Raw genomic sequence first — 13,116 nt, 5'->3', positions numbered from 1 at the left:
CCGAAGTAGGGGTACCCCCAAAATCGACCTGACAAAAACGTAATGTACCAATTAAAAAATCGACAAAAATTCAGAATAGGCTTAACTTGGCAACGTTTACAAACGAGGAGAAAGCCAAATCATTTATCTATCCAGAACAGGTTGTTTTGTTTTGTTATCTGGCGTATCTCTTGTGTAATGTAATTTCTACTGATGCAGGTGTTGAGCGCATGAGCAGTAGAAAACGAGAGGTTTTTGCGTCCATTTAGAGGCGTACCATGACAAAAAGCGCTTTATTTCAGCAATGCCTAAATGGATTGCTTCAAAACTTTCAGGATCTTAAGTCTACATACCAGACGTACGTCCGGTAAAATTTCGCATCGTTACAAATATTTTTTGAGATGATAAGCAATCTTCCGAAAAATGTTTTAAAACGTGTGATAAGTTTTAAGGTTTACATTAAAAAAAAATTGGCCTTTGCATGCGTACAGACAAATAAATGTTGCAAATACTGCCACAGTTTCATATAAATACAATCACTAGTTTACGTTTCCTAATCCTGTAAACACGATCTAACATTTTTGGAGGATTGCAGTGCGACAGCCATGTCCGGTCATCCGTGACCGCAGCATGTTTTGAGAGGCATTCAGCAATAACCGCTGTCAATCGCAAACAGCCTGAACGTTTCATTTTTTTCTCGTGTGTACATGGCTAGAAAATGTCCGTCAGTCGTCATACTCAAATGAAACTTTGGCAGTTCTTGTAACAACTATTTGTCTGTATGCATGCAAAGTCATGAATTTTTAGGATGTAAATTCACAAACCTGTGACGGGTTTAAAAACATTTTCCGGAAGAGTGCATAACATCTGAGTACAAGCATGTAGTGATCCAAAATTTCATCCAGGGTAAGTCTCGTATGTAGGCTTTAGCTCCTGAAAGTTTCAAATCAATCCATTGAAGCATTGCTGAAATAAAGCGCTTTTTGTCATGGTACCCCTCAAAATGGACGCACAATCCTCTCGTTTTCTACTGCTCGTGCGTTCCACACCTGCATCAGTAGACATTACATAACACAAGAGATACGCAAGATAGCAAAACAAAACAACCTGTTCTGGATAGATAAATGATGTTTCTTTCTTCTCGTATCTAAAAGTTGCCAAACTGCGCCTATTCTGAATTTTTGTCGATTTCTTAATTGGTACCTGACGTTATTGTCAGGTCGATTTGGGTGGCGGTCACGTGATACTTAAAACAGAAATATTTGATCCGAAAAGTGTGCAAGGTAGCCAAGTGAAGGGCCTTTAATGGCATATACCATTTGAATAAAATGACACGGGAATGAATGTTTTAGTTGGGGTACGAAAATGGGTGCAATAATGTGTTTGTTCAGTTTATATAGAAATACGTGCAAGGAAGTAAAATGCATAGACAAGGCGTCAGGTTTTGACCAAACTTCGCTTTAGAATGCCCCCTTAAACATAGCTTTTCAATGTTGAACAACTGAACTTTCAAATACTAATTTTTAGGTGTCCCTGGTGGGTGGTGACACTGTCATTCTTGACAAATCAAAATCTGTACAGTGTACCTTTTGGAGCAGGTCCGAGATCATTTTTGGTCAGGAAGATACCTTTTGTTTCACTCAGAATAAATCTCATTCTCTACAGGGGTCAAGGTAGAGATCATACAAGTGTTTACAATGACAACACGATAATATTATTTAGCAAAGGAAAGGAACAGGGGTACAATAAACACGAAACGGAGAAGGAGGGAAGATGGAGGGGGGGGGGGGGGGGGGCAAGGAGGAGCTGGGACGGAATGAGCTTTTGAGATTGACGACCCGGAGTGTTTATCTAGTATCAAGTTGAGTGGCAGTGGAGGTATGTATTATTATACTGTGTAAGCAAAGTTGACCTGAGTAGAGTGAATTATGTCGAATCACATCTCTCCTGCACGGCACTGACCTTTTCTCTGCCTCAACAGTTAAAGATGCTGGCCGGCATATGTATTGGCTCGCTCCATGCTACCTGATGAGGAGCTTTGCTGGATATTTCCTGGTAGAATATGAGGAATGCCGGTCCAAGAACCTATCACTCCTAATCATAGCTTTCGATTGCAATCAATGGAGTTTTCCCATCGTTTCTAAAAGTGTTATTGTTGTTTCTAAATAAGTCTTGTTGACTGCAATCGAATGGGTTTTTTCCGTCAATTTAGAACATGGTAAAATCTGATCACAAACCACCTGGCGCGAACACTGTAGACATACTCCCATGATTTAGGTATGATGTGTATATTCAACAGACGAACAAGTGATTTTACCTTATCTCCCCTGAAATGTAGGTCGGCTCCGTTGAGTTTTGTTTCAAAGTCTGACATCAAAATTAACATCTTTGGGTAAGTTAAGTAACTGTGTAAATCAGGACTAGCTCCGAGAAGCACTGTGTTAATTTCGATGTACGTGTGTTTGCCATGTTTCGCAAACTACTGTAGCAATGAACCCGCCGGTTGAAGTGCTCATCTGTGCTCATGATAGGGGCGGCCAACCTGCATGAAACTAATCGTTCACATAATATCAGCGAACCTAGGCAATGTGAAACATAACTGTCACTCATATTTATAATTACGTTATATATCACATGTACTTGGCAGAATCGGGGGGCTCCTTTAAACTATTATATAATTCAGTACATCAGTAACAAGATGATCACACCCTATGTGCTGTTTACATAAACACACGAAACACACACGGTGAGGAGAATTTATATAATACGCGTGTCACATTTACTGAGTCCCTGGTTACCCAAGACCCATTGTTATATAGTCTTCTACCCCTGCGCTTTCGGTAACCTATATAGCACTGAGACTCCATCAGTCCATCCATTTGTTCCGCGCCCAGCAACTTGTCCCCGTTTGTTGCTGCTCCGTCCTGCCTCTAAGGTAAGTCACATCTTTCAGTTCTCTCATAAGACACACACAAACAGACTACCAATATATCAATCTTGTAAGAAAAGAAGGAACCTTGTGAGAAAAGTTCAGTGAGACAACCAACTTGCGAAACGTTCCTAAAGGTTCTCAGTGCGACCGCCTTCTTCTTCATCAGCTCAAGTTTATCATCGCCGGCATTAACGTCGGCAGCATCCTCAGCGCTTTTGTCATCATCAGCATATACGGCTATGTTTTTGTTTTGTTTTTTATTGTTGCTTGTTTTGTTTTGCTTTGCTTTAGTTTGATTTGTTTGGTTTTGTAACCAGTTGACAAATCTCTTGTGAGTTCTCTTCAGTTTGTATAAGGACAGGTGGGAAGAAAATGGGTAGTCTTTTAAAGCTTGATTTGTGCTAAATAAAGTTTTATCGCCTGCTTCTTCTTTCCGCACTCTCTCCATTTCTTGTTCTTGTTATTAAAGTAAGTTCGGTATACAAGGTACGAAACCGTGATATAAAACGTTTGCTGCTGACTGATGGATACATTTGACCGTTTAGGGGAGTTTCTGGCGAATTTGTCGAATCTCAAAAGTGAATCCAGACGCACACTGCACGATCGATTTGCTCGAAAGCGCACCACGAGTACCACGAGCACCACCACTACCACGAGCACCACGAGTACGGTAATTAATTAAACCAATGTGAGTAAATGAGCTTCAGGGCGCTGCTTCTCTCCGGTGCTGAATATAAAAAGTAGTCCAGAAGCACATAGCCTGGCAGCAAGACAGTAGCGCGAATTATCCTACATACGTGAGAGAGACACCCGTGAGGTAATAATCGTTCAAATCACACGTGTGTATATCATGTAAATGAGGTTATGTCAAGCAAGTCTGGCAGGGACCTGTTTTTCCACAGCTTACGATGCCAAAGTCACCGAGACAAACGTCATTATAAAAACAAAAATTGCTCTCGCTAATTACCCTCGATGAATCTTTAGAACTAACACGTCACGCCACACTTTCAGAGTGACGTTTCTTTGCTTTGACGTAATAGATTGCACAAGGCTTTGGAAGAGATCGAGGTTCGAAAACAAGCGTCTTCAATTTAGCTGCCTCTACTGCAAGACATTTTCAGTCAAATACACGTAAGTACAGTATGTAGGATAAACAGAATACTACATGGCTTGCTGTGTCTTACCAGATTTACACTCGTTGCTTTTTCAAATAGTGAACAGCTCGCTTTCGCTCGCAGTTCAATATTAAAAAAAAACCTCGTGTAAATCTGGTACGACACAGCAAGCCATGTAGTATTCTCTATATACATATCGGAAGGGATCTTAGGGCCTTTTCTTTCTCAGGCAATACCCCTTTAAATGACACCCTAAGCGTGTGTGACTGTACATCTATTTGTTTGTTTGTTTGTTTGTTTCTTACTTTGTTTCTTTCTTTCTTTCTTTTAAATAAAAATCGTATATATCATTTAGATCATCATCCTATGTTTGCATTCGATTTGTCAACGTGAATGATTCAAATGTATACTTTTCAAGCAAAGAAAATGCACGCTTTAGCCGTGTAATAGTTTTACAAAAGGTACCCTACCTGTAATAATGTATAACATAATGATAAGTGTATTTATTTCTGATGCAAATCATATACTGTTGATTAAAGCAACTGAAAATCAAACTGTAATTTTCTTAAGACTTGCAGTCTCCATAAAGTGCGTTATTCAAATATGGTTATTATCATTTGTTGCTACTTTTTGTTTGCACATTATCTCAGTACAAGTCAAAACATTGAAAAATACCATGAACACGTTGAAGATCAGTTTTGCTCAACAACTGTCTTGTCAAAAATCGCTTGCAGTTTGAATCTTACTGTTTGTCTTTCCGTCTGTCTGTCTATGTCTGCATTTGAAGTTTTTATTGAGGGGACGAGGACATCCCCTCTTTAATGAACGAGTAAGGGATTTGGGGAAAAGTGGCATGGAGGAGCACGTGACGTGACCAGTCCCCCGTTTCTTAGACCCCGTGGCCATAGACTATCACGTATGACGGCTTACTAGTGCCAAAACCTAGGGTTACCATTTTCACTTGAAAATTAGTAATTAACAGTGTTAATTACTAATTTTCATTTTGGCCTCGTTTTTAGTCACAGTAGTCGGACTCTTAAGTGTCCGCACTGAGAGGCTACAACGTCCGGCAAACATCGCTCTCACACTATTTCTAAAATATTATGAGTTATTTCTAATATGCTGACTGTTAGCAAATGATAACAAGACATGTCGAGAAAAAAGATATCAAGCATGAGCCTTTTAGGCGAATGCTGATATCGTTTGTGAGACATGTCTGTTATCATTTGCTAACAGTCAGCATATTAGAAATAACGGTTTTATTACCGTTTAATTCGACCAAAAGAAATTTCGAAGCAACCCCGCGAATTAGACAGAACAGCCGCAAAGGGAACTTGAGCGCTTCTACCTGATTATGCCTGTCAGTCAAAGAATTCTCGTGACCTGAGTCAGCCAATCAGAGTAACACACCTGACGTGATGAATATTCACAGGTCAAATGCCTTTGACACACAACAATCTCACAAGATAAACCATGTTGAACATGCGTTTCGGTTGCTTCGCTTTTTCTCGTTGAACAGAGAGCGACAGATTTAGAACCGACTCCAGACGGATGGGAAATGACGTAAAGATACATTTGATGTAAAGCGAGTGGCGCAATTTCACTTGATTTTTCCGAACTTTGATCATTTAGATTTCAAGTGAGCATTCGGCATTGCACACTCAGACGATGGGCGGTGCCTTGCTGTTCCGTTACGCACCCACCGACAAAACTCGCTTTTCGGTATTTTTTAGATAAAGAGAGTATTACCTGACAGCATTTGAAGTGTCATTCTTTAGAATAAATCACGCTGATATTGTTGAATTACATTTTTACTTTGTCTTGTTAATTTTTAGCGTGATAAACAAAAAGGGTCCCTGCCTGAACGTTATAACATTTAGAGGGTCACCTAGAATCCGTCCTGATTGGTCAAAAAGCCATATGGGGCACTGAATTGGTAATAACTTTTAATAGAAGGCCTTATTGAGCAAGTTATCCGACATGAAGATGCATGTCACAGTTTTCTGCAATAGCGCTTTCCTTAAAGGACCCCAACAGGCTCTTTTTAAGGTCAGATAAAGCAGTTGGGGTTGATTTAATGATATAGGTAAGCAAAAACCGAACAGTAAATCACAGGTTTTGTGTTGCATCAGTCTAATTTTACACAAAATGCATGCTCAAAAAGCGGCCAAATTCGTCTGCTACGCGAGACTTCAAAATCCCCGCGGCGGCAAGCCGTTGGCTGTGACGTCACAAGCAGGAATCGGAAGCGAAAGTAGCGACGCTCGGTCTGCGTCTTTGATGCAGCCGTGGATGCGCGCATACTCCCGACATCATGCCGAGAGAGTGTGCTGCTGCCGTATGTTCGGAGTTTCAAACAAGTCGCGTAAGGCGAAAATACAATATTTAGTCAAGTAGCTGTCGAACTCACAGAATGAAACTGAACGCAACGCAACGCAGCAAGACCGTATACTCGTAGCATCGTCACTCCACCGCCCGTGGCAAAGGCAGTGCCCGTGGAATTGACAAGAAGAGCGGGATATTCGTTGCGCTGAGAAGGATAGCACGCTTTTCTGTACCTCTCTTCGTTTTTACTTTCTGAGCGTGTTTTTAATCCAAACATATCATATCTATATGTTTTTGGAATCAGGAACCGACAAGGAATAAGATGAAAGTGTTTTTAAAACGATTTCGAAAAAAAAAATTTGATAATAATTTTTATATATTTAATTTTCAGAGCTTGTTTTTAATCCGAATATAACATATTTATATGTTTTTGGAATCAGCAAATGATGGAGAATAAGATAAATGTAAATTTGGATCGTTTTATAAATTTTTATTTTTTTTTACAATTTTCCGATTTTTAATGACCAAAGTCATTAATTAATTTTTAAGCCACCAAGCTGAAATGCAATACCGAACCCCGGGCTTCGTCGAACATTACTTGACCAAAATTTCAACCAATTTGGTTGAAAAATGAGGGCGTGACAGTGCCGCCTCAACTTTCACGAAAAGCCGGATATGACGTCATCAAAGACATTTATAAAAAAAATGAAAAAAACGTTCGGGGATTTCATACCCAGGAACTCTCATGTCAAATTTCATAAAGATCGGTCCAGTAGTTTAGTCTGAATCGCTCTACACACACACACACACACACACACACACACACGCACAGACAGACAGACACACATACACCATACCCTCGTTTCGATTCCCCCTCGATGTTAAAATATTTAGTCAAAACTTGACTAAATATAAAAAAGGACTCAGGCTTGAGTTTTCATTTGTTTCCATCCGACTCAATGCTCAAGCAGAAATGGGCTGTGAAAATGAATTGGCTGGACCAAAAAACAAAGAAACAACAACAACAACAACAACAACAACACTATTGTTGAGTAACCAGCGAAACTACATGAACAATAACAACAACAACAACAACAACCACAACACCATTGTTGAGAAACCAGCGAAACTACATCAACAATAACAACAACAACAACAACCTCAACAACTACAACAGCATTGTTGAGAAACCAGCGAAACTGTATCAACAATAACAAAAACAACAACAACCACAACACAGTACAACATTGGGCAACAACTACAACAACTAGAACGACGACAACAACACTGACAACAACTCAAAAACCAAGAACAACTACAATGTCAACAACACCACCAACAACAGCTTTAGACTGATAAACAGTAGGTGGAACACGATTGATTTGACACGTAACAACCTTGATTTCATCTACGACGACGACAACAACAACATCAACTCAAATTCGAGAACATATACGTCTTCAACAACATAACCAACAACAAATCCGATAGAACTTCAACTACAATCTCAACAGTGATCATGGGCTGCCTAATCTATTTGCTGAGTCTGGCAGACATTTGACTTCCACCCTTGAGAGAGAATGTTTTTTCCTCGTAAAGTTTGTGCCTCAAACCTGACTAAGAGGATACAACTCTACATTAATCCCCGATTATCAACCCAGATCTCAACTCGGACGCCGCAGTAAGAACGATCTCTAACAACAGACGCTGATACGGTACAGCTATCTGCTCGCCGGCTCCTAAGCCACTCCCCCAGCCTGTATGTCCACACACTGACACCAATTAAACCTCCAACTGAGCTGTTAACCCGTGATTTGTAAAAAAAAATTAAAATATTTTACAAATTACGTCGAACCTAAAACCGCGATTTGTAAAAATGTACAAACAAAATAAAATTCATTTCTCTATTCAGCCTATTGTCCCATCGCTGGGAAATTCGGATCGCTTCCTCCCAGTGGAAAGCTAGCAGCAACAGAGTCGCGCTACCCCAAAGTCAAGGGATCCATTAGATTTTTTTTCTTTCTTTTTTCATTTCTTTATTGTCCTATATCGCTGGCGAATTCGAATCGCTTCCTCACAGTGAAAAGCTAGCAGCAACAGAGTCGCGCTTGTGGTCCAAGTTGTGGAATGTGTCCAAGTTGTGGTAATACTATGTGTTCAAGTTGTGGTATGTGTCCAAGTTGTGGTATGTGTCCAAGATGTGGTATGTGTCTGTTAGGAAACGCGGTCGTTGCTGAGCTTTGGTTCGGTTTTGTGTGTTGCATGTGGTTGACTTGTTTGTACTTTGTGGGAAAGTACCGATATTATGTTTTGTAAACACAATATTTATGTTTGGACGAGAATGCAGGTGAACTTTCTAGTCCTGTCAAAACAAGTTGTTTACCACGTTGTTTTGAGTAGTGGGTTCGTGGCGTTCGCTCGGATTAAGTGCGTCGGCGCTTTTGATGTACGTCACAGAGAACGTCACTGTTCTAGTCCATAGACGGCTCCTATAATGTAGTTGTATCATGTTCGGTCTGGAATATTCTCGAGATTGAGTATTTGATATATAGGCCAGCGCGATTTGTATGTAAAAAAGGCTTCTACTTTGAGTTCTGCTACGATGTGCAGTTGTATGTATGGAATGCTAAATAAATCCTCGAACTCAATTTGACGAGTTGTTTTCTGCTGCTGCGAAGACGGGCGACGTAGAATAAAAGAACACAACTATACGACATTTGAGAACTTGCGGCAATCTCAAGTGTCGTGTAACAGTGTCCAAGTTGTGGTATGTGTCCAAGATGTGGTATGTGTCCAAGACGTGGTAATGTGTCGAAGTTGTGGAATGTGATGGGACAATAAAGAAATGAAAAAAAAATCTAATAGATTCATTGACTTTGGGGTAGTGCGACTCTGTTGTTGGGAGGAAGCGACCCGAATTTCCCAGCGATGGGACAATTAAGAAAAGAAAAAAAATCCCATAGATCCCTTGACTTTGGGGTAGCGCGACTCTGTTGCTGCTAGCTTTCCACTGGGAGGAAGTGACCCGAATTTCCCAGCGACGGGACAATCTAGTAATGAAAAAAAAGAAAAAAAATCTAAACATAAACAGTCGCGCAAGGGACTTTTGTTTTTGTGCCTTGACTTTGGAGATTACAAGAAAATATCGGGAGCATTAACGTGATTTGTAAAACAAATTACTAATCACGGGGCGCGCAGAGCCTTGATTTTAACCCCCAGGCTCAAAACTGTAAGGTTCAGCAGCTAAAGTTGCTTCTGCCATTAATATTGCTTGTGACGTCATCGGAATTTTACCCAGAATTCACCACTTCCGTACTCTCGCGGACGTTCGCGATACAATGGCCACCAGATCGGAATGCGAAAACGCTTCACTTCAGCCACGAAATTCGTCGGATTATGGCCCAAAACGATTCCGAAATAAACTAAACCCTGTGAGGGAAGGTGAGAAAACAATGAGAAAACATGCATATGCCTGGTTAACCTAAGTCACGCCAAAACACAAATGAACGCGTTTTTGACACCAAAAAAAGCCTGTTGGGGTCCTTTAACTTTGTTTTGTGTATCTTAGAAACAAATAATCGACCCTGAAAACTTTCGAATCGAAGCTGTTCGTAGCAGACGGACGGCTTTTGATCGGCTGTGGTCTCACACTTTCACATATATCTTTCAATATTATAAGATGTTTGGTGGCTTGTTGACAGACCAGCTTTTTTGTTGGTCCAAGGGGACCATATCGTCTTTTGTTTCATCTTTATCGACCAAGGCCGAAGGCCGCGGTTGATAAATATGAGACAAAAGGCGATATGCTCCCCGAGGACCAACAACAAAGTGCTGGTCTGACAACAAGCTACCAAACATCGTTTTTGTCATCATTTTGGTTGTGCAACAAAATGCACAATAACCCACAGGGAGACGAATTTTTAGAATCCAACTCCGGGCCACAAAGCATCGTCACAGTAGCACGAGATAACACGTCAAACTTGTATGTGACGTCAAACGTAGCTTGTTGACGCTTTTCTTCCAGTCTGAAAATGTACAGAGCTGCGATCATACCTGTGAATTCGGTAAGTGTTGAGCATATTTCTTTTCTTTTAAGTGTTTATGACTTTTTGTTGTGGATTTTGCGATTACAGAGATAAGTTGCAAATTGACCATGAGTCGCCGCGGTAATTATCAACATTGATTGGGTCTTTGAGAGTGAATGCTTACAATCGTTGTCCTCGGAAACACAAATCCAAAGCCACGATGGTTCCACACATCAAACAATCAGCCTGATTGGCTTTTACTTTGACAATCCACGTTTCACATGAAAGCTCAAACCCATTCACCACCTCGAGTTATTGCATGGGGAACATGAGATTTATTTACCAGGTGTTTGTGAATGAAAACTCGTGAAAATGATGACAATATTCCTTATTCGACAAGTTGTTGGGCAGACAGCTGAACCTTATATTTGTTTCCACTACCACACTCATAAATTTGCTCTGAATTTTATTAGTGAAGGACAATCGATCCAAAAATGTTCAAACCGAGAGAGGAAAAATGGCGGCCGGTCCGGTTAGTGTGCTAAAGGTCCGACGGCCACTAGCAGACGGATCTCTTCGGTCGAGACTCTCGAACTTTCACAAATATCTTTCGATAGAATTCGTTATTCAACAAGTTATCGGACAGACGGCTGTATGTCACGGTTCTCTACACATGCGCTCAGCTCTTATTGTTAATTTGCATAGGATCAAAGAACTATGGACCAGAAAAGTTTCAAATCGGGAGATGTTTTGCTGAGGCCGGTGTAACAGTCGCGCATGCGCATTGAGCCTCCACAGTCACGGGGCACATGAAAAGTAGTAATTAACACGCGAAAAATACTAATTTTTTGTTTTGGCGCTAGTAAGCCGTCAGAAAGCGAGCCAAAACTGAAAATTAGTAATCAACATTTAAAAATTAGTCATTTTCACGACATAATTGTAATTGTCTTGTGAAAATTAGTCATTTTCACGTGTTAAATACTAATTTTTACGTGTAATGACTAATTTTCAGTTTTGGCACTAGTAAGCCGTCATAGTCACGTCTCACGCCTCACGTGATAGAAAAATGAACCAACCTTATTTCTGTCGTGAAGCGCCATACGACTTCACGCCTCACGCCTCACGTATTACGCGTGAAGAGGAAAGTGGGAAGGTTCACTTTATCCAAGACGTGATATGAGGATGGAGATCTTATTGAGCTGGTTAGAGCGAGGCAACTACTTTGAGATCCTAGGCATCCTGATTATTAGGATAAGGATTAACGAAACCAGGTGTGGGAAGATCTACATGAACTACACTCTTCAAAAAAAGTTAAGGATCACTTTTTTACAAGCACGCCACACAAAACAGACAAGACCGAATTCTTTCATTTTTTTAAAATTATATAATTGAACAACCAAGGAGTAATGACAAACAAAGCAAAGATCGAACGCGGCAGCGACAATTTAACTAGAGTGTGTCAAACGTGACAACCCTCGAAAATGGAATTCACAACAATGTGAATCAGTGTCAATAACGCGTGTGCTCTCCGTTGTGTGCCAGACATCGTTGGTGCATGGAGTGGATCAGGTTGCATATGGATGCTCTGGGAACTCCATTCCACTCCTGCTGGAGCCATTGCAGCAGTTGACCCAGATTGGCAGGAGGAGGGTGATGTTGCTGTACCCGACGACAAAGCTCGTCCCACATGTGCTCTATGGGGTTCAGGTCCGGGCTGTTGGCTGGCCACAGCATCCTGTTGACCCTGGCCTGCTGGATGAAGGTGCTTACAGCTGCAGAGCGATGGGGAGGTGCGTTGTCATGCTGAAGAATCGCACGAGGGCCGATCGCTTGGAGGGCTGGAACGACCAGGGGTTGCAGGATCTCATTCTGGTAGCGGACACCGGTCAAATTGCCTACATGGTACAGAGGTGTCCTTTGACGTGTGCTGATCCCTCCTCAGACCATCACAGAGCCTCCGCCAAAACGCTGTCGTTCCAGAACAGCGCCTTCTGCGAAGCGATCTCCGCGACGCCTCCACACTCGGATGCGACCATCAGCAGGTTCCAAGCAAAAGCGGGACTCATCTGTAAAGAACACCTGAGCCCACTGCTGACGTTGCCACCTCACATGTTGAGTGCACCAGGCTCGGCGAGCTGCTCGGTGATTCGCAGTCAGGGTTGTTCCTCGGACTGGACGCCTTGCACGCAAGCCAAAGTTGTGTAAGCGGTTTCGGATCGTCTGACCACTAACAACAGTGTTGGTGGTAGCTTGTAGGCGTTGCCTAATGTTGTTTGCCGTAGCCATTCTTCGTTGCATGGCCTGCCTCTGAATGAAGCGATCCTCTCTTTGTGTGGTGACTCTGGGCCGACCAGAACGTTGTCGCTCCTGAACTCTTCCAGTTGCGTGGAATCTCTGATGATGACAGAGGGAGCCACTGCAAGCCTCTGGGCCACTAGCCTGGCAGCAACACCGTCTTGTAGCCATCCTATTGCCCTTCCCCTATCCGAATTGCTCAGTTTTCTTCGTGGGGGCATGTTGCTACTGTGCATAATTGTGTCAGCGTGTCAACCTTTAAACACAAGCTGGTGAGCGATGTTCATAGCCAGGACCCTGTTGTAGCACGTGCATCACAACCTTTTGCCCTGGCATGCGTTCCGCAAATTTCATGGGGCTATAAAAAACACCCTTTTTCTTCCAAAATGCAGAAGCTTTTGAGAAGTCCCACAAAGGGAAATAACTCTGCCTGCCAAACAAAATT

At 41.7% G+C, this 13,116-nt stretch overlaps 1 protein-coding gene across 6 annotated transcripts in view; it reads left to right on the top strand.

The window, feature by feature from the left end:
* LOC138964114 (solute carrier family 22 member 13-like) overlaps positions 1-13,116 on the top strand; it is a 48,603-nt gene that overhangs the window by 2,121 nt on the left and 33,366 nt on the right. The window contains exon 1 of one of the 6 annotated variants that reach the window (XM_070335998.1): positions 2,820-2,914. The exons of 4 other annotated variants lie outside the window; for them this stretch is intronic. The gene's annotated coding sequence lies outside the window, so the exon portion shown is untranslated. Of the gene's footprint in view, positions 1-2,819; positions 2,915-13,116 lie in introns of those variants that run through there. One more of the 6 variants, XM_070335999.1, reaches the window with a different exon arrangement.

The sequence above is a fragment of the Littorina saxatilis genome, linkage group LG4 (assembly GCF_037325665.1).
Source record: "Littorina saxatilis isolate snail1 linkage group LG4, US_GU_Lsax_2.0, whole genome shotgun sequence".
Lineage (NCBI taxonomy): Eukaryota > Metazoa > Mollusca > Gastropoda > Littorinimorpha > Littorinidae > Littorina > Littorina saxatilis.
The sequence above is the reverse complement of the archived record's forward strand: the minus strand, read 5'-3'. Positions and strand labels throughout refer to the sequence as shown.